The sequence below is a fragment of the Nycticebus coucang genome, chromosome Y (genome assembly GCF_027406575.1).
Source record: "Nycticebus coucang isolate mNycCou1 chromosome Y, mNycCou1.pri, whole genome shotgun sequence".
NCBI classification, from domain to species: Eukaryota; Metazoa; Chordata; class Mammalia; order Primates; family Lorisidae; genus Nycticebus; species Nycticebus coucang.
The window spans coordinates 35,130,261-35,155,934 of NC_069805.1; the positions used below are offsets into that span (position 1 = coordinate 35,130,261).

The 25,674-nt window shown below is 49.3% G+C and overlaps 1 long non-coding RNA gene across 1 annotated transcript; it reads right to left on the bottom strand.

Annotated features, from left to right (window-relative positions):
• Nucleotides 1-1,188: 1,188 nt before the first annotated feature.
• LOC128579197 (uncharacterized) lies at nucleotides 1,189-5,020 on the bottom strand. The gene is made up of 3 exons (XR_008378068.1): nucleotides 4,961-5,020; nucleotides 3,807-3,881; nucleotides 1,189-1,238 (listed from the first exon to the last, which is right to left on the bottom strand). It is a non-coding gene; the product is annotated as an uncharacterized LOC128579197 (long non-coding RNA).
• Between the last annotated feature and the right edge of the window lie 20,654 nt (nucleotides 5,021-25,674).

Below are 25,674 nucleotides of genomic sequence, written 5' to 3' on the forward strand. Positions count from 1 at the left end.
ATGCTGGACACGAGTCCTTGAGCGCTGGACACACCGACCTCAGGGTTCAGCGGTGCAGCCTGTTCCGCCCCTGAGTGCTGCTGCTAGTGCCGGGCCCACCGCCCGGCTTGGCGCAGGCTGAGGCCCCCACCCTTGCATCGGTGCTGCTGAGGGCGTCGCAAGATCTGGGGTTTCTGGACAGTCACTGCAGGCACCTGACAACGAGTTGCAGCCCCGGCTGTGGTGGCAGCGGGCTGGCAGCCTAGTCCCTGTCCATCCCACCTGCCTGGCCTGAGGGCCCACCCTCCTTGACCTGCAAATGGAACGTGGGGCAGCGATGCTGGACCTTGGACACAGCACTCTCCATTTTCAACACAGAACCTCCCCCTCCCGGTTCTCTGAACACCAGCTGCCCCTGGGCAGGCAGGGCTGGGACAGAAAAGTCGCACTCAGGGTTGGAATCGCAGAACCCCGGTGTCCTGAGGGCGTCGCGCTGAGGTGGTCGCCAGGCCTGGTCCCCTCGCAAAGGGCGGCGCTGAGGAGCTGTGCGTTCTATCACAGCCACAACGCCCAGGAGCAGTCGCCGGCCACGCCGAGGTACCGTGCGTCCTCTACAGCCTGCGGCGCCAAGGGCCTCACGCATTCTAAGCAAACTTTTTTCTGCTCCTACATTGCTTAATGCTCCATGGCTTGCTTTTCTAAGCTATTAATAACAGGAACTAGCACAAAAAATTTGGAGGATTAAATGAGTACTTAGCACAGTGCCCAGCACACACTCCATCAAGATTAGATTTTAGCACAATTCCAAATGTTTGGGCTACACTCATCCTCTGTCCACAACCTCAGCCATGCCCATCTCCTGAGTCCTAAACTTCCTGGAGCCTGTGTCCCAGCATCATCTCCCCTCCATGATCCTCCACCTCTCTAGACATCCCCTTCACTGCACTGTTGGCTACTGAAGAAAACCCTTGGTCCTGCTGGGCTAACGAAGGAGAATGTTGGGAACAAGGTCTACTTGGGTAAGGTTTTGCAGCTAAGTGAGCCCATCTCCTTCATGCAGGTGTATGATTTGAGTAGACATACGTAAATGCATGCTCATATATGCACACACGTGTGCATACACGCACAGCACACCCTTCAAGCCCCAGGTCCCGGCTCTAACCTTGAGCTTGGGGAACCGTTTGATGGTCTTGAGGGGCCGTAAGACACGCAGAACTCTTAGGGACTTGATGGTGTTGATGTCTTTCCCTTTGGATCCTCTAGAAGGGAGAAACCACAGATGCAGACAGGTGGAGTTGTGAGTGGCACCCATGCAGCCCCCCAGGGTCTGGCTCACACCACTCTGTATCCAGAAGCAGGGAGGCCTTGCCCTGCAGGTACCACAGGCCACTTGGCTCTTCCCATGGTTGCCTGTCTGGGGCCTCATCTGAGGACAGGGGCCAGGCTGGGACCAGCACCAGGACAGCAGCACCTGGGGCACAGGGAGAGCCCAGAGTTCCCTCAACCACACTCTGACAGCCACCCCGAGCCAGCTTCCAGGAGCAGAGGACAGGGGGCCTGTATCAGTACTGTAGCCCATTAGTACCGCAACATTCTGGAAGGGCTTTCCCCCTGCTTTCTCAGTCCTGGCAGAGGGAGGTAAGGGGGCCGTGTCTGGCCTCTTCCTACAGTTCTCCTTGGCCACCCTAACACTATTGCAGATGACAAAAAGCTGACAGAAAAGAAGAGGGAAGTGGGGAAGGAAAGTAAGAAGGAGACGTTACATACATAAACCATGAGTGAGGAAGGAGGGAGGGAGCCACAGACAGAGCAGTGGACAGGGAAACTCACACAGAGGGGAGCAGGGAGAAAGTCAGGGAAAAGAAAACTCAGGCACTAGAAACAAGCTCCGAAGTCCAGGGTTCATGTGCCCACATCAGGGACTCTCGCAGGAAAAGCCAGAGCAGACCTAGGTGCTGCCTCTGCTTGCCAGGGCCCCAGGAACTGGGCCTAGCAGGCACTGGGGGCCGACCTACTGACCTCCTACCAACTCCACCTGAGGCGAGGCCAGGCCAGGCTTCATGGAGAGCCTATTATCAGAAGCATAAAGCCCTTAGTCCATGCGGGCAGGAGTGGACAGGATGGAGTGGGCTTCATTCATACCTGGGGCTCTGGCTTCTTTACTCAGTGGGCAATGGCCTGCATGGGTGTGTGTGGTCCTATCCTTAGGGGTCTTCCTGGGCCCACTGGGTGGGGTGGGCAGAGTGTCTCAGGCCTTCATGGGGCTGGAGAGTCTGGATACCCAGTCCTCTGCTGCCCCAGCAGCAGCCTACACCCCAGAGTCCAATTAAACTCCCCTGCAATGCTGAGTTTTCAGGTGGGCAAAGCCCAGCCCCTCTAAGTTGGCTATTTCCATCACTGCAGAAGCCCCTGAACCTACTCTCAAACCACCCTCCTCTGCCAGACAGAGAAGGGAGGACAGACGCTGGCCTGGGGTGGGGCAGAGCAGGAGGAAGGCCACACTGCCTGTCTGGGAGGAGCAGCCCTCTGACATCCATGCAGAATAGCGAGCTCAGGGCTGCCTCCCATTCTCTTCCTCTGAAGCCACCTGGCTGGGTCTAACCTCTCTCCTCCTGCTGGGACTGTCCAGCATCCCTGGCTTCACTGTCCTCATTGAAGGACCCTCCCAACACCCTGGCAAAGTTCTCGTTCCCTTCACCATGGAAGGAGGGTTCATTAAGACACCCAGAGGGGAAGCTGGGTATGGCTAGGCACTGATGTGGTCAGGAAGGAGTGGGGAGGAAGCTGCACTTCAAGAAAGGAGCCTCAGAGGAAGCAGCTTAAGAGGTCCAACATCCTGGGGCCTATGGCCACAGCTGGAAGTTGCCACCTCACTGCCTTCCAGCTGATATTCTCAGCCTCTAGCACGTGACCAGGACACCTTGATCTTTAGGAAATACTGCAGCAAGGGCTGACCATGTCCAGCCCTAGGCCCCAACCCAAGGCATGACAGAAACACTGGGCTTGGGTACATGGCTCCTAGCAGCATGCAGCCCAGATGGGGAATGTGGGTGAGCAGGAGGCGAGGCTGGTGATGAAATGGTCTGGAGAGAGGCCATTGGAGCTGTGATGCCGGACGCATGGGGGAGAGAGAGAGAAGCATTACCCCATGGTGCTCCTACCGAGTCCAGCAACAAGGAGGCAAAAAGAGCAGAGTCAGTGACACTGGCAGGATAGGAGGGGCCTTTGTGCAGGTGCAGCCTTCCCAGTAGGCTCAGAGAAGGCAAAGCCCCCAGTGTTGCCTATCGACTGTCAGGGGCCTTCCTTGTCTCTGGCTCTCACTTCACAGCTGCCCTCTGCACCCACCAGGTCCCCCCAGGCCCTGACACTCTCCATGCAAGGCCTGACAGAGTTCTCTCTAGGCCCCACTCCAGCAGGGGGAGTATTCCCACAAAGGACGCAGAAGGAACAGCCCAATACCCCAAGAGGGTAAGATGACCTCCAACTCTGGCTGGGAACAGCACTGGCCCAGATGCTCACCTCAGGTAAAGCTGCTCGTATGGGCCCTGTGGGGCTGCACCCAGTCCTAGAACCACCGGGTACCTGTGGAACGTCAGGGACAGACAGGCCTCGGGTCCCCTCAGGTCCCCTGGCCCCATAGAGCCCAGCTCCAGGAAGCTGGACCAGTTCCATATGGCCCACAGACATCACCCCATGCCCCTACACTCAAGGTCTTCTCCTTGGCCACCCTAACATGATTGTACCACGGTTCTGGGGGCTGCACGCAGCCAGACCAGAGCCAATATGGTTACTTACGAGAAGGCAAACACCACCAGGGCCCCACTGACCACAATGAAGTCCAGAATGTTCCACAGGTCCCGGAAGTAGGCTCCAGGGTGAAGGAGCAGTCCCAAGTCAATCATCTTCAGGTGAGAAACACACATTAGCGAATATAATGTTCCAGAAAAGAGGTAGAGCCAGTCCTGGTGTCACAGGGTCACTCCCTCTCAGCAAAGGTTCGCACGTCTGTGACCTCATTGCAGCCTCGGAACATGCTCACATGCCCTCCCAGGGCAGAGGTCACAGTCCAGGTCATACCCTCTAAGGGACTCAAGGTCACTGACCCCAGTGTCACAGTTCATGACAGCCTGGCACCCTGCCTGGGCTCCCTGCCACCCTGAAGCCTGAATGAGACTGGGAGGGTCTGCCACCATGTGCTCTGCAGGGCCATGCTCTGCCACACCTTCAGAGGGCCGGCTCAATGCAGCAGGAAGAGCAGCTGGTCCAGGTTATAGGACTTTCATTTGTGGCCTGGCTCTGCCACTCCCTGTGTGGGGACTTGGAACAGGTGCCAGGACCTCTGTAGCCTCAGTTTCCTCATTTATAAAACATGATGATGTGCCGAGTGCCACCCTGAGAGTATGCACTGGGCACACATGCTGAAGTCACAGGTGTACACACACGTGTGCACATCCAACCACGCTGAGCACATGCCTGTCAGACACTGATAAGGGAACACTCATATCCACACGTAGAGACAGAAATGAAGGCTGCAGCGAGGCGGCAGACCCTGAGCCTGTTACCAGGCAAATGCCAGACCCCTTTTAAATTTGTGTCTTCACTGCCTACTTCCCACGGCCCCCCAGCTCTCTCCAGGCTTCTTGGCCTCCTGTCACACAGCAGCCCTAGGGAAGGAGCTGAACCCAAAGTGTCCTGTTCCAGGAGTGGAGTGCAGCAGGGACCCAGGCACTGCTGGGGAGGCGATCCTGCACAAGGGGTCCTCAATGAATGACGAAGCCTCTTGTTCTCAAAACACACCCCATATGCATGCAGCAGCTGCTCTCATGTCCTCACACACATATGCATATACTCACTGCTTACCCGCCCACTGTGCACCCTCACCAGAGGCTACTAGGAATGTGGCTTAACCCCCAGCCTTAGCCCCATCTCATATGGGAAGATGAGCAAAACACCAGGTAGCTGGGATGGCCACACAGCTCACCTTTATCACCATCTCAAAGGTGAAGACACCTGTGAAGATGTAGTCCATGTACTTCAGAGCCTGAAACCAAAAGGAAGGTTATTCCAAACACCAAGCTGGGGCCTGAGCCAGGGCTGCTGCAGGGGCTCCGAGCTCCTCTGAGTCACTGGGCAGACAGCCAATCTGGGAGCTGTGGGCTTGGGCATTAGGAGGCAGGGCTCAGACATGCATCCATCCCTTTGGGCTAGTCCCCTGGCTGTAGCCCCAACCCCTGCTACTCCTGCCTTCAGACGTTGGGCCCTGCGCCCCTGAGGAGGAGACATAGCAGAGAGGGAGGATTTTAGGGGAGAAGCCAGCCCCTCTGCCACTCACATTGTTTCTGGGAGAGTCTGTCCGCACCAATGACCACGAGGATGACCATCTCGAAGTAGCGCATGGTCACTATGTAGTGGCAGAGGCACCGCAGCCTGTGGGGATAAAGCATGGAGGCTGTGAGCAAGCTGGGCACACTTGGCTCAGCTACAGGCACCAGAGCCTTCTCCACTTCTCCTGGCACAGCAGCCCGGTGACAATGGTGGCTGAGGTACTCATGAGGGCAGCCCAGGACAAGGAGTGGGAAGGCTGCACAGCCCACAGCTCACAGGCTACAGCTCACAGACCACACTTCCGTACAGCATAACCACTTGTGTCCACCTGGCTGCTGTCTAGAGAGGATGGATGTCAGCACTAGCATTCTGGCAGACGGCAGGCCTCTCCTGGCCTAGGAACCTTCCCAGGGTCGCCAGGAACACAAGCCCACTTGCTCACCTGCACTCACTCATGCAACATTACTGAGCATCTGCTCTGCCAGCCTGTGCTGAACTCTGGGGGACATAGTAAGCAACAGGGCAGGCAAGTCCTCCACCTCAGGAAGTCCCATTCTGGCAGGCAAACAGCAGCAAACAGTGTGGACAGAAATAGGAGACTGGTGCGGACAAGTGCTCAGGGGGTTGGAAAGCCAATCTCTGAGTAGCGGACAGAAGGGGCAGCAATAGATGGGCTAGGTGGAGTGGACTGTCTCTCGTGCCAACACAAGGAACATGCTCTAGGAGCACCACCTCTACCTCCTGCATCCCAGGCACACACTCTGCCCCTCTAACCCTTCCAGTCTCTCCTCTAACATTGACATCCCAAGACCTTCCATCCAAAGACCCCCTTCTCTCTCTTCTCTGGAGGGAGCCCATGCACATCTTTTTATCCTCACCTGGCTCCTACCCTCACACCCATGGATCTGCCCCCCAGGTCTACCAACAGCCTGCTAGTTCTTCACTCCATGGCATTTCTCCCTCCTTAAAAGAGACACTTTTCCTTCTAATTCAGCAGCCTGTGTCTGGATTTCTACCACTTAGACTCCGGGCTACTTGGCTACAAGATGTCTCCACTTGCCTTAGGTTTTCTCATCCAGACCCTCAGCAGCACTGCTAGTCTTGGTGAGCACACTACCTTCTGCCCAGCATCCAGCAGAGATTGGTGCTGTCCTTAACAACCCCTCCTCTCCCACATAGTACAAGTATCATCAAATTCTGCAGATTATGCCTCCAAAATTTCTTCCAAGAACTGACTTCCAAACCTCTCCATTCTGACTACTCCAGTCAAACCACCACCATTTCTTCCTAACACTTCAACCACCCGGCATCTCTGTGCATTCTCCCCATTGAAGGATCTTGCTGAGGTGCAGGTCGAGCATGTCCACCTCTCAGTGCTGTCCATCCCCAAAGGATGCCAGCAGTCAAGCCCTTCTCATCTTGGCGCTGCCCATACTGCCTGCAGCCTGCTGCCTCCTATGTCCACCCTCTGTCCTAGCCCACTACCTCCTACATCCTTCCTCTGCCCCAGAGCTTCTGCCCTTCGGGTTTTGGCACAGGTGCCTCTTCTGCTAGGAGAGCTTTACTAACAATCCACCTGATCCCCAATGCCAGTATCTCTCCATTGAGATATTTTCATGCTGAACTTACTGGATGTTCCCTGCCCCTTGTGGCAGGGACCATGCCTCTGCACGTGCTGAGCTGTAACAGAGAGGGAGGAGGCAGGGAGATTGGGTGCTGGAGAGCCATGTGCAGACACCACTGGCTGCTGGGACAGGAGTGGCCGGGCAGAGCAGCAACAAACGGGGTATAGACCAACCTGCCTTTGCTGCCCTTGGACTGCCTGTCTACATCCCCTGCTCCCCCTGTACACCCTCCCTTCCACTCCCAACCTTCCATCTAACTTAGTACCTGGACAGCATCTCCACCCCATTTTGTGCTTCCTCCTGCACTATGCACTGTTGGACGTCTTATTACGTCTTTTACTTATTTGTTGTGCCTGGTGTCTGTCACTCCCACAGGCACATAGGCTCAGCAAGGACAGTGCCTTGGTCCTGAGCACCTCCATTGCCTACAGTGCTGTCTACCATGTGGACTTTAGTTGGACCGATGAGAGCACCAGACTGATGAGTGGATGGCAAATGCATGCCGGACAGACATGGGAAGGCACACAGGTGAACAAGTAAACAGATACTGCATGCATGCATACACATGCGGGTGACAGGTGCAATGGAAGGGGGTGCATAAAAATTGCGTGCACACAGGGAGATGGGCCCCTGTGTGCAGAGGAGAGTGAGCATGTAGGGCTGAGCATGCAGGGCTGAGCAGCAGCTCTACAGCTGCTGGGTTCAAACCCTGCATCACCAAGACTGCTATATCAGGGCACGTAGCACAGAACCGTCTGTGTCCTCGTCTACATGAAAAGTCATGGGCATGTGTCTCGAGGGACTATGGCAGTGACCAAACAAGCTCACGTAGCATAGGGTGCAATTGCACCCTCAGGGCACCTACAGGCCATGCTGGTTCCTGTGTCTCTGCAGGTCATGATGAATGGAAAAGAGAGACAGCCACATGCCGGGGCAACGAGGGACTCACAGATTGGTGGGGCTAAAGCAGAACATGGAGCTATATGGCACAATGGGTCGGGGGCCGCTCCTCATCACGTCATCGGCTTCCACCTCCTTCTTCCCCTCCACTTGGCTCTCCGGGTCCACGTTACCACCTGTGAGAGTACAGAGCCACCAGGTAAGGGTGTGGTGTGCACACAGCCCACATCACATGATCTCTCCACCAGGAAGGCCTGGCCAGGCAGGCTTCGCAGACATGGCTGAGGGGATGATGGCAGGCCACAGCCACAACCAAGTCCCTGAGCTGTGTGTGCAGAGACTCTGATAAGCCGGCCCCTCCTTGCATCTTGATTTGGCAGGGCTGGGGTGGGAACAGATTCAAGCCCATGCTGCCTACTAGGCTGTGCATGCTCCAAAAGGAGCAAAGCCAGCCAGGCCTCCCCGCGGCCTCTACAGGACCCTTGGAGCAGTGAAATTGGACAGGCAGGGCTGGCCCTGATTCAGAAGCCCACAGGAGCTCCCTGACCACCATTGTCCAGTCTGAACTGACCTGGCATTTTCTCCCTCAGGATTCTAGATAAGGACTCACAATGATAGGGAGGTCAGAAGGACCCACTGACCCAGGAAGGATTTGCTGACCAGTCTCTGCTCACAGCTCGCTCTTCCTTGGGTCCTTATGGGTCCTCACTTGGCCCCCACTCAGCACCCGACCTTCCCCAGGCCCACCCTCTGCTTGCTGAATGAGTACTCCAGCCCTGCCCAGTTTTGTTCCCACAAACCAAACTGCCCAGGACTGAGATGGCCATAACCTGATATGTCAGATAAAGCCTGCTATTCATGCATTTTGCTCACAACTCTGCATCTTTAATTATCCTAACATATAGTTCAACTCTTGTGGGTGACAGAGTTCCTGAGACCTCAGGGACACCAAAGAAGATAGTTCAGTGACTTGGAGCCCCCCCACCTGCTGTATCTCCTTTTTACTTCTTTAAAGAAACATAAAAGCAAAGAGGATATTAAGAACAAAAATGAAGGTGCTTATCCCTACAGCCTGCTGTAGAGAACAAGCTCCAAGCCCTCCTTGGCCACTGACCACTCTGAAGTCCTGCAGAGAATAGCTGGGCCAGAAAAAAGAGCCTTGTGTGGCATGTGAGAACTGCTGACATGGCACTGGGCAGCCAGCTCCCCTACCCACAGGCATAGGCAGTTTTATATTGACCACTTATGAAATGGGTATCATCAAATTTCTCTGCTGAAAACATAAATTATTAAATACATAGACCTCTGAGAAAGAAATCTGACAATACTTAATTAAAGCTTAAAATACTCTATTAATATCTAAGACATTATCTGCTAAGGCAATCAAGCATACACACAGCAATCTGTATTTACTTTGTTATAAGTTCTTTTACAGTAACAAAAGTTATGAAACATATAACCATAGTTTGACTAAGTAAAATATGAAATGTTTATATGAAGCACCATACTATTAATATTAAAAAAGCTTACACCTGGGCAGCACCTGTGGCTAAGTAGGGTGCCGGCCCCATATGCCAAGGGTGGCAGGTTCAAACCCAGCCCCAGCCAAACTGCAACAACAACAAAAAAATAGCCAGGCGTTGTGGCGGGCGCCTGTAGTCCCAGCTGCTTGGGAGGCTGAGGCAAAGAGAATCACGTAAGCCCAAGAGTTACAGGTTGCTGTGAGCCTTGTGACGTCATGACATTCTACCTGAGGGTGGTACAGTGAGACTCTGTCTCTACAAAAAAAAAAAAAAATCACACCTGTTGTCCCAGCAATGTGGGAGGAAGTTCACTTGAGACCTCAAGTTTAAGTCTAGCCTGGGAAACATAATGAGAACCCCATTTCTATAAATAAATTGATTAATTAAATTTAAAATGACTTCAGAGATGTAAGAGGAAATTTATGACATGGTAAGTTAAAAGAAAAAAAAAGGCAGGCCACATACTTGTATACCCTACATGAGCCCCACCTGTAGAAAATAACACCCATGCAAGGAGAGAAATAACACCAAAATGTTAGCTGTGACCTCAGAAGGGCTTTTAGATCATACTTTTTGTTTTATTACACTTCTTTTGTCCTGCTTGTTTGCATGTCTCGTAATTTTTTATTGCATGCTGCACGTGGTATATAAATGAAACAAATGCTCCAGATAATGTCTTCCACCAGTGGAAGTACCCTTTTGTCTATTAGGCAGATAGGATGAAGGATTTATCACTTTAATTCAATCAGGGATTTATTTTAGGCTGAGTCTGCCTACAGCTGTGGCCAGAATCCTGTACCCATTTATATTATTTATGCTTATAAGGGGAGGCTCTGGGAGGATGATGGTGGACCCAGCTCCTGCACCAGTAAGACAGAGACAGCTGCAGATGGGCACTGGGTACCCAGACACATGGCAATGGAAGACTAGACAGCAAACATTCAGCATTACCATCATGAGTTCTAGAAGCAGTGCAAAGGGCTTGGATATCTACATATCACCTTTAAAGTAAGGAATACTTATTATTTAAAGCCACACTTCTTTCACAGTAACAGCAATGCACAACAGGAGAAAAGACCCAATTGGGACTCAAGAATTCCCTTCACATCACAGCTATGTGAGTTCAGGCCAAGGCTGAAATTTGTTTTTTTTTTATTGACAGAGTCTTATTTTGTCACTCTCTGTAGAGTACTGTGATGTCACAGCTCACAGCAACCTCAAACTCTTGGGCCCAAGTGACTCTCTTGCCTCAGCCTCCCAAGTAGCTGGGACTACAGGTACCCACTACAACACCTGGCTACTTTTTGGTTGCAGTTGTCATTGTTTAGCAGACCCTGGGCCAGGCTGGAACCCACCAGCCTTGGTGTATGTGGCTGGCACCCTAACCACTGAGCTATGGCACTGAGCCAGGCTGTTCCTTGAAAGCAAATGCCCACCAGGATCCTCATCTCACAGGAAAACAGGGTTGAGTCTCAGCGTTTAAGGCTGCAGAAATTTTGACACTGACCATAAATGCTAATAGAAATTAAACTTTGCGGGCGGCGCCTCTGGCTCAGTGAGTAGGGCGCCAGCCCCATATGCCGAGGGTGGCGGGTTCAAACCCAGCCCCGGCCAAACTGCAACCAAAAAATAGCCGGGCGTTGTGGCGGGCGCCTGTAGTCCCAGCTGCTCGGGAGGCTGAGGCAAGAGAATCGCGTAAGCCCAAGAGTTAAGAGGTTGCTGTGAGCCGTGTGACGCCACGGCACTCTACCCGAGGGCGGTACAGTGAGACTGTCTCTACACACACACACACACACACACACACACACACAAAAGAAATTAAACTTTGCTATTATTTTTTATCAGGACCATTCCAGTTTTTTAGTTTCTGGTTAAAGAGTTAAACAACTCTTGAGTCATTGGGCCCAACTCTACTCTTCCTACACCTCTACGATTTCTAGTGCAAGGCATTTTTGGGAGTGCACGTGTCAGGTCACACAGGACTGTCTGAACTTTAGGAAGAAAGAGAATCATAGTAAATGGAAGTTTGAGCTGTAAGACTAAAAGGTAAGCCAAAGAGCAGTGAGAAATCTAAAACTGGCAAATCTAAATAAACATGGTCTCTATCATGTACAAAGCAATAATAATATCTACTGTGCAGAATTTTTTTTTTTTTTTGTAGAGACAGAGTCTCACTGTACCGCCCTTGGGTAGAATGCCGTGGCGTCACACGGCTCACAGCAACCTCTAACTCTTGGGCGTAAGCGATTCTCTTGCCTCAGCCTTCCGAGCAGCTGGGACTACAGGCGCCCGCCACAACGCCGGCTATTTTTTTTGTTGTTGCAGTTTGGCCGGGGCTGGGTTTGAACCCGCCATCCTCGGCATATGGGGCCGGCGCCCCACTCACTGAGCCACAGGCGCTGCCCTCTACTGTGCAGAATTTTTTAAAAAGAGCTGGAATGCTATACAACAGTAACAAAGAAGTTGGGAAAAATGGGACTAAGTTACTATTCTAAGGTCTTAGTATTATTAAAAGGGAAGTTAACGATTATAGATTTTTACTGTGAATACAGGTAAAATTACAAATTTAATCACTAAAAGAACAGAAATAGAATCTATAGTTTTTAAACCAGGAGAAGGCAAAGTGGGACATGTAAGCAAATAAACAATCAAAATCAGTTAGTATTAAAAAGGAAGGAAAAAGCATATGAAAAATGGAATAAATGTCATAATCTAAGATGGATGAAGAAAGTCCAAGTAAATTACTAGTCATAATAATTATGAGCAGACTAAATTGGGCAATTAAATGACAAAGATTCAGCAAGATTTTATAAAATAACAGTTATAAAATATGTAGTTTCCAAACAATAAGCCCAAAATAGAAGGCCACATAAAGGCTGAAAGTCAAAAGATGGAAAAATATATACTTGGCAAATGCTTACCTAAAATAAAAAAGCTCAGGGAGCCATATTCACATTGAGACAAAAATCACTAGAATTAAAGGGGACTGGCCAGGCACGGTGGCTCACACCTGTAACCCCAGCACTCTGGGAGGCCGAGGCAGGAGGATTCCTTGAGCTCGGGAGTTGGAGACAAGTCTGAGCAAGAGTGAGACCCCATCTCTACTAAAAATGGAAAAACTAGGCAGATGTTGTGGTATAGTTCCTCTGTAGTTCCAGCTACTTGGGAAGCTGAAGGAGCAGGATTGCTTGAGCTCAGGAATTGAGGTTGCTCTGATCTGTGACTCCATAGCACTCTACCAAAGGCGACATAGTGAAACTCTGTCACAAAAAAAAAAAAGAAAAAGAAGATAACTGCTTATATATATTTCAGTAGAAAGTTTTTTATTTTTATTTATTTTTTATTTTATTTATTATTATTACTATTATTATTATTATTTTTTTTTTTTTGCAGTTTTTGGCCAGGGCTGGGTTTGAACCTGCCACCTCCAGCATATGGGGCCGATGCCCTACTCCTTTGAGCCACAGGCACCGCCCTATTTTTTTTTTTTTTTTTGCAGTTTTTGGCCAGGGCTGGGTTTGAACCTGCCACCTCTGGCATATGGGGCTGGCACCCTACTCCTTTGAGCCACAGGTGTCGCCCCAGTAGAAAGTTTTTTAAAGAAAGCAAGAAATAAGCTCTTACAAAAGAAATTGAGAAGCACATAGTTACTATTTTAGAAATGTATATAATACATAATAGGTGGTTAGTAATATTCTAGGTTGTTTTTATACTACGCTGCACATTTCAAACACAACAGCAAGTGACAATACCACCTATGATGCTTACAAAAGAAATGGCCTCAATTCTTTCTAACCAAGTCTCTAGATCTGCGCTTCACAAATGGGTGACTTTGGTACCATCTGGGGCATCTGGTGAGTGCAGACCAGGCTGCTGTACACACCCTGAGACGCTCAGGACAGCTGCCAACAACAGAATTTCAGTGGTGCCACAGCTCAGCAGCTCTGTCCTAGGTCTAATTACCAGTAGCAGAATATAGTGAGGACAGAGGAATTTACTAAATGACACCACGATGCAGTCAACCAAATTAACAATGTGAGAAATTATACAGGACAAATGGTATGTTTTTTCAACAAACAAATGGCATAAAGAAAAGAGAAAATCATCATAACATAAAAGAGACGTTTTCAAAATGAAGCAAGTCAAAGGAGTAAACCTTGTTTGGACTCTTATTCAAACAAACCATCTGTAAAATGTTATTTTTGAGATAGCCAGTAAAGTTTGAACCTAGAATAGATTGGTTGTTAGCAAGGAACCATTACCAATATTGTAAAGTATAATAACAAAATGGCCGGGTGCAGTGGCTCAGGGCTGAAATCCCCATACTTTGGGAGGCCAAGGCAGAAGGACCCCTTGAGCTCAGGATTTGGAGGCTGCAGCATTGCACCCCAGCCTGAGCAACAGAGAGAGACCTTGTCTCAGAAAAAAAAAAAAAGAAAGAGCTACTGTGGCTATTAATTATTAATGATGCTTACTGGCATATTTATACCTAAAAATGATACACAAGAAAGCAAGAGAAAGTGTAAGTGAACAAGATTGGCAAAGCGTGGGCAGCTGCTGAAGGCAGAAGCCACTTGCCCTTGTCTCTGCCTCCCCATGTATTTCAACTTTCACAATAAATATGGTTTATTGAAGCAGCTACAGAGAGAAGACACAGCCATAAAAAGGAGAAACAATTCAGACTGACAACTGGCTTCTCAAAGGAATCAACAGAGGCAGAAGACAGTGGAACGGTCTCAATATCCTGAGAGAAAATAGCAAACTAGAATTCCATGTGAAGTAGAATTAATAACAGTGGCAAAGACCACTCAGGCAAAATGAGAGAACTTACCACCACTCAATCTAAACAAAGTTAGGAAAGATGTTCTTCAAGCAAAAGGGAAAAAGAAAGAAAGAAAAAAAAAAACTGGATGATCTGAAATAGAAGTGATGAAAGATGAGAGGGAATAATGAAATCAACAGCAAAAATAAGGGAGAAAAAATCAACATAGAAAAACCTGTCAACTGGAAATTCAAAACCATACTTATAAATAACACATAAATCAATTAAGAAATCATAATCACACTTGGAAAAAAGACTTAAAACAAGAAACCAATATTTCAAAGTTTATAATATGCAATTAAAATAATTCTCAAAGTGAAAATTAAAGCTTTAAACACACCTCAAATTCCATGAGCTAAATATTCAAATAAAGAACTGGAGAAAGAATATTACAGTATGGATAAAGTAAGTAGAATAAAGGAAATAATAAATTAGAACAAGAATTAATGAAACAGAAAACAAAGATGCAACAGAAAAGATCAAGAAAGACAAAGATTGAGATGCTGGTAAACCGTTTAAATTGACAAATCATTAGGGGAAAAGAGTTTTTCAAGTGAAGGAGGGAGGGGGAAAAGGTAAGAAGGCAATTATAAGTGGCCATACTACAAATCCAGCAGAAAATAAAAAGATAGTAAGAAACTAGTGCCTGTAGATAATGGCAGTTACCTACACTCAAATTTCTCCCCATACCCTCTATTTCTCAATATAGAGAAAGAACAAAATTATCCACAGTCTATCCCTGTAGTATATGAGAAACAAGAAACCATAAGCTTTAGCCTGCATGTAAGTGTGGAAATAACAACAGAGTAAGACTCTACTCCCTTCCCCAAAGGAGGATATTCTTGAACTAGAAAGCAAGTAAGTTACCCAGACCTCTACCCTACCCTCCACAAAGTCACATGTAATTGCTGGTCCAGGAAAATTTACACAGTTTATCATTATGTGAAAAAGCTTCTATAAGAAGAAAGTAGAAAGGAAGGATAAAAACTTTTCAGCTAACAAAATTTTACATAACATCCCCCTGTAAAGTAGAGGAAAACTAATATAACTTTTCAATATGAATTAAATATAATTGAACAAGCAGTGCTAATAGGAAAGATTACTACAAATCAGATTCAAAAGCTCAAAATAAAATGGAAGGACAACTAGAAGATGTGGGATGAGCACTAAAGAGAAATTAAAGAAGACGAAATCATCTCAGAAAGAAAATTAAAGAGAAAGACAAAATTATCTCAGAAAGAACAAGGAGTCCAAGGGAGAACAGATAGGACTGAAAGTTTATCAACAGAAAAGGAAGATAGGTGTGAGATGAGCCAAGAGGATACTATGAAATGAGCTATCCAAAGGATCAGAAATAAAGTTATAGACAAGACAGACAACAGAGAGCCAAAGTTTGCACAACTGGAATGTCTGAAATACAAAAATAATACAGCATAATGGAACTAACAATTGTAACGATAATCTCAGAATTTTTTCCTGAAATAAAATAATACTTATCAATTGATTTTTGACAAAAGTGCCAAAAATAATAAAATGGGAAAATGATAATCCTTTAAAAAAATGGTAATGGAATGATTGGACATCCATTAGAGGGGGGGGAAAAAACCCTTTCAATCCTTATCTCACATTACATATAAAAATTAACTCAAGACTTCAGCTTCTGAAGACAACAGTACTGCCTCATCCACTCTGCTAAGCACAGCAAATACAGTCATCCCCATTTACCCTTGGGGACTACATTCCAAGACCCCCAGGGCATGACCAAAATCTTAGATAGTACTGAACCCTCAAAATACTGTTTTTTCCTATTTATACATACATATGATAAAGTTTAACTTATAAATTAGGCACAGTAACCGCAGGAAACCCACCTCAGGCCAATACACCCTGCCCTTTGAGTCAGCCTCCTTTAGTCTCATGTGTGGTGAAGGACAGAGACACTCAGTCACAGCAAATGCCCACCCACCTCCAGCCACTGTCCCCCTGTAATACAAGTGAAGCTGGAAACCATGGAGATGACCGAGCAGTAAGTGCAGGTTCCAGCACTGGGCACTTCCAGCCTGTTCTGTGCATGTGGGATGTGTGGCCAGACTGTGCAGCCACCTGCTCCCAAGCCTGGGCACTGCTGGGGTCCTCTCACAGAAGGATGGGCCTGGCTAGCTGGGTTGGGAGGAAGCCCCACCACATTCACCTTTGCTTGAGCTGAGAACTCAAGCAAAACCCTGAACCCAGTGCTAAGCAAAGTTCCAAGATAGCAAACTATGGGCCCCAGGACTCCTGAATTAGGAACCAGAGAAGGTATTCAGCATACATCCCTCCCTGGACATCACCCTCCTGGGAATGGGAGCCGGGGTGCCTTCCAGAAGCTCCCTGGATCCTTCTGCCCCCTTTTCCTATTAGAGCAGGAAGAGATTTCAGTATGAAGTCTGGGGAACTGTGGCCTAGGATCCTACCCATGTCTTCCTAGGCCTATAAGCCTTGTCTCTCCAGTTTGTGAAAACCCTGCAGGTGGAGGCTGGGTCAGTGGCCCCTGGAGAGAGTCTGGGCCAGCCCATCAACACAGCAGAACACTCAGACAGGGCTGGGGGCCAGGACCATTCTTCTCTGAAGTCAGAAGAGGCTCTCCTGGGGCAGCCTAAGTGGCTTCAGGCACACAGGGCCCTCAAGAGAGAGCAAGGCCCATGTGGGAGTCCCAGTAGTGCCCCATCCCCAGCTCAGCTGCAGACGCCAAGCAGGGTGAGCACAGCTGACCCCTGGAGAATGGAGAGACTGAAGCACTAACCACAGGACAGAAGACATCAGTGGGTTCTTTGTGTTTTGTGGTCTCACTCTGTCGCCCTGGGTAGAGTGCCATGGCATCATCACAGCTCACAGCAACCTCAAACTCTGGGGCCCAAGTGATTCTACAGCCTCAGCCTCCTCAGTAGATGAGATTACAGGTGCCTGACATAACAACCAGCTAGTTTTTCTCTTTTTAGTAGAGATGGGGTCTCGCTTTTGCTCAGGCTGATCTCGAATCCTTGAGCTCAGATGATCCTCCCACCTTAGCCTCCCAGAGCACTAGGATTACAGGTGTGAGCCACGGCCTCAGGTGAGTTTTTTGTCTTTAATCCTCATTGTGAGGAAGACAACGGAGCTGGACGACTCCACAGGCCACAGAGTCCCACGTGTGGAGGGCTGGCACTGGGACCAAGGTCCCCACCCCCAGTCATCTTCCTCTCTCATCCCTGGGGCTATGGCCAGGGCCAAGACAGGTCATGACTTCAATCCCTGTTACCCATTGCAAGGCTCCAGTCACAGGGGGCAGGGATGCATCCAGGGCCAACCAATCACATAGGAAAATGGAAATAACCCCAAAGGTAGCAACCAGAACAGGTGCCCAGGGCAGGGGCAACAGCCTTGTGGCAGGAAGGACCATGGCAGTGAGGCCCTAGTCTGTAGGTCTAAGCCCTCCAAAGGAGGATAAAGGTCTTTCTGGCCTGGCCTGGCCCTGGCCTCCCCACATACCTTCTCCCCTGGGGGCCCAGGCCTCTCGTCCCATTTCACAGTATGCTGAGGAATAGAGGTTCACAGGACCTGGGCAGCCCAGGGATGGGGAGGCCACCTCAGGTCCCAGACACATTCTAGCCTCCAGCAGAGCCCCTGGGGGCTGCCCATGTCTGTGGGACAGTCTGGGCAACACAGGGATCCTGTGAGGGATCCCAGGTAGAAAGGGACAGGAGACGTCCAAGTTGCCCATGAGCAGAAGGGGCCCAGCCACATACATACACAGCGCCGTGGTGAGACGCTGTGGCTGGTTGTAGTGCACCATGGCCACACACAGCATGTTCAGGGCCACCACACACAGCACCGCCCAGTAGAAGCTCTGAGCCTTCACCACACGCTGGATGAAGAACCGGAACAGCTTCTCCTTCCTCCGGAATTACGATGAGCTCTCTGTCTTCCCGCACTTGAGGCTGGCACGGGCAAAGGGAGATCCTGGGGGACAGGGGACTTGCTGAGGGTGTGGGGGACCAGCAGGCCTCAGGACACACACCTGACACTCCTATGGCACACTCTCACAGACACACCCTTGAGGACACTGGCCCCTAGCCCAGCCAGTCACAGATACTTATGCTGATTATCTCTGTGGCCCCCATCTTGCTAGTGAGGGAGCCGAAGGCCTCAGTGATCTCCACGGTTACTGGGTGCCAGATGGGAGTGTTGGACTGGGCCTAGATGATCCACTGCCACTGTCTCTGGTCCCAGCACCCTGACACTGTCTGCAGGTATCCCGAGCTTTCTGCACCTCCAAGACATAAATCTCCCCAAATCCCACCTCATCAGTTTGGCTGAGGAATTCTGCAGCACCTGGCCCTCCCTCTCTCCCAGTGGCTCAGGGTTCACAGCTAGGAGCCACCTGTTCTTACCCAATTTCCTAGGGCACAGCCAAGTTCACTGTGCATATGTGGCCCATGCCTCCTGCCCACCAAGCCTTAAGCCCTACTCTGATCCAATGCCTGCAGCTCTCCCCTCCTCACATCCAACCATGTGGCCTCCTTGCATTTCCACACACTCTCCCTTCTGCTCTGCCCAGCCCCTCATGGCTGCCTGGGAGAGGGATGTCTCCCTTAGCTCCCTCTTGTCACAGCTGGTCCAGCATCCTCACTGAACTCCTGCTCCAGGAGCTTCATTCAAAAGTGGGTCCTTGGCTCCACTCGCAGTGGTCTTCACTAAACTGCCCCTGTCACTGTGTCTGCTTACTGACCCACTCTGTGCCCAGCTCCCGCAAAAGCCCCTGAGCTCTGAGAGGACAGGGGCCACATGCCTCTGTTACCATGTGATGGCAAGGCTTCTGGCAAAGCATGGTGAGTGGGGCAGGGCCTCCATCGTGCCTGGGATGCTGTGTGTGCCTCTAGGGCTGGCCATGTCCCTGCAGCAGCCTGTGCAGGAACTGCCCGACGTGTGCAGCATGGGCTGGCCACTGTGTCCGTGACACAGACAGCTGTGCCCAGCCAAGGGCCTCTCGGGGTGCAAACCCTGTGTGAAGACACAGGGTGTGTGAGTGTATCGCTGTGAGCACTCTGCGCATGTCATGTGTGCATGTGCACACCCAGGCGCTCAGCACAATGGAGAATCAGCGGGCTGGAGAAGACAGACTCTGAGGCCTTCAGGGGGACACGTCCACAAGCTGAGCAGCTGTGTCAGACACACAGGGAGACACTGTCATAGGTGGCCTCGGGCCCAGCAAGAGGGTCCAAAGGAGACCACAAGCCAGTTGTGGGTGTCCTTGCAGAGCCCTAAGGGTGGATTCTTAGTGCTTGGGATGCAAATGCACAGAACACCATCCCCACAGCCCTCTTTCTGTAAAGCCAAGACAGAGCCTCACACCATCCACATCCAGACCTCACTGGAAGTAGTCACTTAGTCAGAGCTGACCCACCATGGCCATGCATACGCACTCATCCTCAGAGGAGCAGAGCAGGGTGCAGAGGGGGCAGACGCACAGAGCAGGCCATGTGGGACAAAGCCACACAGGGCCACAGACTGAGCCATGCACTCATAGCCCCTGACACTTGCAGTCACTTGGAACATCAGAGTTACACTCATGCTCAGCCCTGACTCAGCTCACTCTGAAGGCCAGCCAGAAGCCACATGACATGTCCTCAGCACATGCATAGCCACCCATGGAAGGGGGGAAAGGAGCATGCAGACCCCCATGGCCACTGCACCTGGCAGTGAGGGGGCAGCAAGTCCTCCAAGGGAGTCCCCAGCCGTACAGTAAGAGCTAGTTGGTGCCTGCCACAACAAAGGCCTAGTGAGAATGCTGCCTTCTGTGTCTGGCCAGCCATGTCCCACGCACTCATCTGCCTGCACCCACATAGCACACACCCTCCCTTGTCACCATATTTGCACAAAACCACACCTTCCATGGGGTCCCTGAGCCACAGAAGTTCCTTGGTGTGACCATGTGCGATGGAGCGCCAGGGCAGGGGCACCAGATAGCAGGACTATTCTGTCCTGCCTGCAGGGAGCCAGCATAACCACTCAACTCACACTCACACTCTGGGACAGACCCAGCAAACTCACAGGCAGACCAGCCAGTGTCCTCAGAGCCACAGAGCCATGTGGCGTGGGCCATTTGTTGAGGAAATGGGGAAAGTCAGGCCAGCATCCTGCCAGTATATCCTGGGCCACCAGTGCATTCTGGGCTGGGTGCAGGTACCCAGGACAGCATTTCCCAGTAGGCAGCCCCTGTGCGGCTGAGTCTGCCATGGACAGCGGCCCCGGCTCAGCTCTTTGCTATTACCCTCTGCAGCAAGTGGGGAGACGTCTGTGTCCACAGCCATGTTCAGGTGGGTAAAACACAAAGGGACTGCACTTCTGCTTTTCAGTCTTTTGCATTTTCCAAGTTTAGTTTAATCAGCACATATTTTTTAATGAAAAAAAAAAACATTATTTCAAGAAAAAAATATTTTCAAGGTAGTGGAAAATCAAGACTGAAACTAACCTATGAATGACAATGAATTGAGCTTTCATGAGAACAAGGCATGACTGCATGCAAACATTTGAGTTCTTTCTATTCTGCCCCCTACACAGGCATTCCATGCCAGGCCTGGACAGGGAACAGAAACAGAGTCGCCAAGACCATTCCTGCCCTCAGCAGCCCTTCCAGAGGCCAGTGAGACGACAGACCAGAAAAATGTGCTTTCCTTCAAGCCCAGCTTTGACTCACCAGCAGAGGACACCAAGGAACCCCTCACCTGGGTATGTGACCCTGCACACAGCACACAGCCTGGAGATTTCACGCAGAAAACCCTAACCTCACAGGACTATGAAGATTGAGTGAAACAACAAAGGGCCTAGTTCATTAGGGCTCAACCCACTTGACATGTGGCCTGCGCCTGGGACATAGCAGTCCTTGGCACCAAGGGAGGGCAGCCAAAGTCACCATGCAGCTCTGAGCACCTGAAAACCCAAGTATGGCTTCCTTTCCTCCCTCTGAGTCCCAAGCCCATCTTGATCTGACAACTTCTGAGTCCAGCCAGAGGTGAAGGCTGGAGCTCTACTGGAAATCCAGGAGGGAAAGTTGACAAGGTCCCAGGAATTTAGGTATAGCACCAAACAGATCAAAGTGAAACTAACTAAAAGAGAGAATGAGAAAGGTGCTTTTGAGAAAAAAAATAAATTCCCTTCTAAAACCATTCAGCAGATAAAAGAATAGGAAGGTCACTCTTAAAACCCAAGCTAGAAGCCTGGAAGATGAAGCACAAGAACATCTCAAGTCTATAGGAGACCATGAGGGAGAACTCACAAGGACAAGGCCAGACCAAGCAGATGAGCAGAAGACCAAGGAGAGGAGATGAAAGCAATGGACAGATGGAAGAAGGGGGCTCTGAGGAGGGGCTGTACCCACAGATGAGGCCCTGGGCTCTGCAGCAGGCACAGAACAACCTCCCCAGGAGGGAGAAGAGTCCGGCAGCCCCTAGCACCTTGTCCGCAACAGGGAACAGAGACAGGGTAATGTTTACGACACTGAGATGTGCCAGGATCTCGCTCCACAGTAAGGACCGAGGAGGGATGCTTGAGCATAAGCCAGAAGCTAAAAGTCCACCACCGGTGTAGTCCATCCAGTGACAGATGTGAGGAAGGGACTGACCAGGCCACAGGATGCCAGTCTACAGAGGAACTGACTCCCACTGAGCATGGTTGGAGTGGAGAGAAAACGTGAAGGCAAATTGCACCCTGATGGCTGTTAAGGGCTCTTGCACTTGGGGGGAGGGTGTGGCCACTCTAAGGTACTAATAAGAGTCTAGAACTAAAAACACTAAACTGGTCCAAACCAAGAGAGGGGATAGAGTATTACAAAGATCATATCTTACTGGATTGGAGGTAGGGGCAGAAGAAGGGGAAATAGAGCAAATTAGTGATGGAAATAATGCATCTTGGTGATAAAGATGGTAAAGAAACAAATAAATACTGAAGGAAAATGTTCCTAATTATGAGAATGGGGAAGGGAAGATAACCCTTTGTGGAACAGGAGAGTGAGAGAGAAATGATGAGTAATAGGCTGATCAGAGCAGAACAAGTGAAGCTGAAATGCAGGAACAGCAGCACCGGGACACTCAACAGGGATGGGAGCAGGGATGGCATGCAGCAACCAGGAAGCAACAAGCACAGGAGCAGATCAAGCGCTTCACACGTCAGGGACAGCAGCACAGGGGCACTCAGCAGGGACGGCAGGACAGCAGCACAAGTCACATGCAGAAGGGACAGCAGCAGGGACGGCAGCACCAGGACACGCAGCAGGGACAGCTGCAGGGATGGCATGGACGGCAGCACAAGTGACACGCAGCAACCAGGAAGCAACAAGCACAGGAGCAGATCAAGCACTTCACACATCAGGGACAGCAGCACAGGGACACTCAGCAGGGACGGCAGGACAGCAGCACAAGTCACATGCAGCAGGGACAACAGCAGGGACGGCAGCACCAGGACACGCAGCAGGGACAGCATGGACGGCAGCACAAGTGACACACAGCAACCAGGAAGCAACAAGCACAGGAGCAGATCAAGCGCTTCACATGTCACTGAATCAAGACAGGCTGAATGCTCACATTAGAAACAGACCAGACAACAGGGTTAAAAAAAGCAAAACTCAAAAATATGATTTACAAGAACACTTAAAACGAAAAGGCAAGAAAGGTATCAGGTAAATGCAAGCTAAAAACCAAGAACAGCGACAGCAACAAAAAGTAGCAGTGCCACATGACAGCAAACAGATGAGGTGTCTACAGAGAGACTGACCAGGCCACAAGATGCCAGACAGGCAGGATGTGTACAGAGGGACTGATCAGGCCACAGGACACCAGACAGGTGGAGTGTCTACAGAGGGACTGACCAGGCCACAAGATGCCAGACAGGCAGAGTGTGTACAGAGGGACTGATCAGGCCACAGGACACCAGACAGGTGGAGTGTCTACAGAGGGACTGACCAGGACACAAGATTCCAGACAGGCAGTTTGTCTACAGAGGGACTGACCAGGCCACAGGACACCAGACAGGCAGGGTGTCTACAGAGGGACTGACCAGGCCATGAAACACCAGACAGGCAGTGTGTGTACAGAGGGACTGACCAGGCCACAGGACACCAGACAGGCAGGGTGTATACAGAGGGACTGACCAGGCCACAGGAAGCCAGACAGGCAGGTTGTGTACAGAGGGACTGACCAAGCCACAGGACACCAGACAGGCAGGGTGTGTACAGAGAGACTGACCAGGCCACAGGACACCAGACAGGCAGGGTGTGTACGGCGTGGATGTGGAGAAAAGGGCACACTTCTACATGCTGGTGGGAATGCACACTAATACGTTCCTTCTGGAAGGATGTTTGGAGAATACTTGGAGACCTAAAAATAGGCCTGAAATTTGATCCTATAATTCCTTTACTAGGTTTATACCCAGAAGACCAAAAATCACAATATAACAGAGACATCTGTACCAGAATGTTTATTGTAGCCCAATTCATAATTGCTAAGTCATGGAAGAAGCCCAAGTGCCCATCAATCCATGAATGGACTAGCAAATTGTGGTACACGTATACCATGGAATATTATGCAGCCTTAAAGAAAGATGGAGACTTTACCTCTTTCATGTTTACCTGGATGGAGATGGAACTTATTCTTCTTAGCAAAGTATCTCAGGAATGGAAGAAAAAGTATCCAATGTACTCAGCCTTACTATGAAGCTAATTTATAGCTTTTACATGAAGGCTATAACCCAACTATAGCACAAGAATATGGGGAAGGGCTAAGGGAGGGGAAGGGAGGGGGGAGGTTAGGGTGGAGGGAGGGTAATGAGTGGGGCTACACCTACCGTGCATCTTAGAATGGGTACAGGTGAAACTTACTAAATGCAGAATACAAATGTCTGCATACAATAACTAATAAAATGCCACGAAGGGTACGTTGAACAGTTTGATGAGAATATTTCAGATTGTATATGAAACCAGCACATTTTACCCCTTGATTACACTAATGTACACAGCTATGATTTAACAATAAAAAAGAGTACAAGCCCTGAAATACACATGAATTCTACAAAAATGATTCTCTAAATATGGTCTCTGCCTGAGCAGCAGCAGGAACTTGTTAGGAAAGCAAGCCTTGGCCCTGACCCAGATCTACTGCATCAGAAACTGCATTGGATGGGCATCCATGCATTGGTCTTTAACAAGTCCTGCAGGTTCTAATGCTTGCTGAGGAGTAAGAACAACTACAAAAAATGGAGTTTCTGGTCTCTTGCCCAATAGACTCTGGACTAGAGCATCTATTTCTATTGTATTCAATACTAATATGAAATCAATACATAAACAACTGCATACCTATAGGAGAGAAAAACACAATTAAACTCAAATGGAGGGATAAGGGAGAGAAGGGTCGGGGGAGAGAGGAGGGAGGAGGACTGATGTGCTGAGAGATAACTGAAGGATATACTGTAGCCTGGGTGAAAGTCTCAACTATAACTTGAACTTTACATAACATCTAAAAAATATAACATAATCATTCATACCCTCATAATAATCTGAAATAAATTTTTAAAAGAAGTTCTTCTTGAGGGAAGCAAATTGGATAGCTTTTTCTTCCTTTGAAATGACTAACAAAAGGTGCACAGGAAAATCTTTGACATTTGCTGGAGACAGAGGAACATTTGTTGATATTAGGGCTTCATTTATCACCTCTAATGAGAAAGATGGGAAATAATAATTTAGCTAGAGTGAGTTGAATAGTGAATACTAATGAAATATAGAATAGAAATATAAACAAACTATATAGTTTTTCAGAGATGGAAAGAGGAAAGATAAAGCATACTGTACACACATTATGAAATACATTGAATGGCTTTACAGAAAGTGTTTAAATTGAATATATGGAGACCTGATTAATTTCAAAGAGAATGTGTATAATAAATGAAGGCACTGGAACAGTGAGGAAATACCAGTCCCACGTTTTTCAAAAAATTATATATACTGTGAATCAAAGAAATATCATAATATAGTGCAAATTGGTTATACAGAATACATAGTTCCACACACACAAAAAAAAAGGTTGGAAGTAGAAGGGTCCTTGCATAATGTTAGTTCCAGAAAGCCACATGGGAACTTAGTGCTTCGGGTCTCTGCTAGCCTGGTGTTTGCAGAAGTGCCAATACAGTGTGGGGTGTAACAGTTCCCACAGACCTCTGAGTGTTGTGACCCTGGGTGAAGGAGTCTCCTTTAGCTGAAGTATATTCTCTAAGAAGGCAAAGGCTGAAGGCTGTCAGATGACCATACCACCCATTCTAATTCTGAGATGGATTAGTGGACTATGCAGCACAGCATTCATTACACTCCACCCCTTTGGCCATTTGGATGTACTTCTTCATGTAAGTTCAGGGAGTGGCAACTTCATGGTCATTATTTAGGGAAGAAAGGTCAATAGGATGAAATACTTCTTAGAGCACTGACAATAGGTCAGAATTT